This window comes from Clarias gariepinus, chromosome 12, assembly GCF_024256425.1.
Source record: "Clarias gariepinus isolate MV-2021 ecotype Netherlands chromosome 12, CGAR_prim_01v2, whole genome shotgun sequence".
Lineage (NCBI taxonomy): Eukaryota > Metazoa > Chordata > Actinopteri > Siluriformes > Clariidae > Clarias > Clarias gariepinus.
In genome coordinates this window covers 10367983-10370281 of record NC_071111.1, presented here as the reverse complement: position 1 = coordinate 10370281, position 2299 = coordinate 10367983, and the positions used below count along the sequence as shown (strand labels likewise).

Below are 2299 nucleotides of genomic sequence, written 5' to 3'. Positions count from 1 at the left end.
AAGAAAACACGTGTATCTATAATACGTTTGTCATTTAAACCACACTTTGTCTCCTTCATAATTGTAAGGTCAGTTCAAATTGCCTCTGAACCATACTGCACTCTAAAAAATGATTCTGTGGCCTTGTAAATTTCACAGTTATAAAAAAGTTATGTTACCTTAATAAAATCTCTAAAAGTCACATACATGATTGTTTGAGTTAGACAAATCAAAATAAATGCCTAAAAAAACAATTATTCATTTTGTCTTAAATTTACACTATAATTTAAGTTTACTTTACTAGTAAAAATCAGTATTTGACTAACTGAATTATATTTTTAACATGCACTTAATATTTTTTGATACATTTCAATCAAAATATCTGGTAATGGAGTAATTGTACTGATTAGTTTAAAAAACTACAATTATAAATTATTCCAACTCAATATTCTTTATTTTTAACAACAAAAACTTAAATAATTGAGTAAATTGCCCTGTGCAAGTGCTCATGGGAAGTCTGGTGTAACATCAGAGACAAGAAGGCTGTGAAGATGTGAAAATGGACATGAAGCACCTGGAACATTCTGGAACATTCCTTACAAATCCTGGTGAGTAAACAGCTAACACAAGTTACTGTAATAATGACTCTGTCTGCCTGCACACACAACTTTATAGGGTGTGAGTTACTGTTCTGAATCCTGTCACAGCCGAGCTACAGAGCTAACGATAGCTAGCAACAGGCCAGTCCTGGGGTTCATAGTGATTTAGCTTGTTTGTTCCAACCACCAAACTGCTCAGCTAAAGTGCGTTTAATACAGACACTTAAAATCTGGTGTAAAAGGAGAGATTTAACACCGAGCAGCAGCGCGTGCATGTTCGGGTTTTTTCCGGGTTTCCCGGTGTAAACGGCGGCGGTTGTGCCGCAATATTTGAATTTCTCCCGCCAAATGCAGTGATTTTGCGCAGCCTACCGCCACTGTGGCGAGGATATAAAACTAGCATGTGTACCGGTCCACCTCACACACTGAACCGCGAGTCTGCTCGGTCACTCCGACACTTTAAGGAAGAAACTCAGAACAAATCCGGTTTAAACAGCAGAAATGCGGTGCAGTGTCCGGACTCTGGTACTGTTTTATACGTTACTGTATATGAGTATTTTTAACATGATTAAACACTAAGCAAGCAGCAGCAGCAGATGTTATCAAATAAATGTGCTAAGTACTGTACTAATAACTAAAGCTATGAAATATAAAGATTTAGTGAAAATACAACATTTCTCTCAGAATTAGAATTGGGAGAAAGTAATAAGAAATTAAAATATTGAAGTGAAACATTATGTATGTTCTGATATGTAAGTAAGAGAACCTAAAACTGATTGATTTTGTGTGTGTGTATTTGTGTGAAACATGTTATATATTTTCTATATCTCTTTCACAGCACCAACACCACTAATGAAGAGAAGTTGAATGGAGATAAAACAGGAGGTAAATGTCAACTTTTTTAAATGTTACAGAAGTATGAAATGTTTAACCATTGAATCAAAGATAGAAATAGACTATTAGTCCAAAAAGTATGTATTTGAACAGAAGTACTATTTTACCAGTCTGGTAGACTTTATATTAACAGTCACACTTGTACTTACTTGTATACTATTGTTCCTTTTTCAGGTGCCAGCATTATGGGATGGCGGTGTAAGCTCTGCACATTTGTCGTATCATCAAAAGGAATTTCGATCATTATCGAGTGAAGCATGGTACTGTTGGTCATGGATATTTAGTGTCCTGTGTTCATTTAGACTGTCATTGCTTCTTTAAGACCTGAGAAGGTCTGCACACACATTTGTATGGATCCCACAGTTTGCAGGAAACTGAAGTGAAGGTGTGCAATCTTTCAGATGTAAAATGTGACTCATTAGATTCTAATACAAAAGTCTACTTTCCATGTGTTAACTGTATAATACTTGTGGCAGGAGTATTGTTTCTGAGACTGTTTACTAATAACATAAATTCAGCTCTTTGTTTATGATCTTGTTACGTGTCATTTGCAAAGTAAACCAGGTTGAGTTTAGACTTCATGTCTTGTCAAATTTGGCGAATAAATGTTTAATTAAAATGAAAATGTGTGTATTGTTTCTTTCATTCAGTTAAAATATTTAGTAAATGTAGCACATTTGTTTATTAAATAATAGTATAATTTTCAGTATCTTCTACCTTCCATTTCAATTATATCTACTCAATTATTTTACTCATTTTCACTTTTCATTAACTTCTAATTTTCATTACATTTACTCAATTTTGTACATCATTGTACTAAATATAGT

At 33.9% G+C, this 2299-nt stretch overlaps 1 long non-coding RNA gene across 1 annotated transcript; it reads left to right on the top strand.

The window, feature by feature from the left end:
* The first annotated feature begins 542 nt into the window (after window positions 1-542).
* LOC128534679 (uncharacterized) lies at window positions 543-2031 on the top strand. The gene is made up of 3 exons (XR_008361510.1): window positions 543-587; window positions 1417-1463; window positions 1647-2031. It is a non-coding gene; the product is annotated as an uncharacterized LOC128534679 (long non-coding RNA).
* Window positions 2032-2299: the final 268 nt, after the last annotated feature.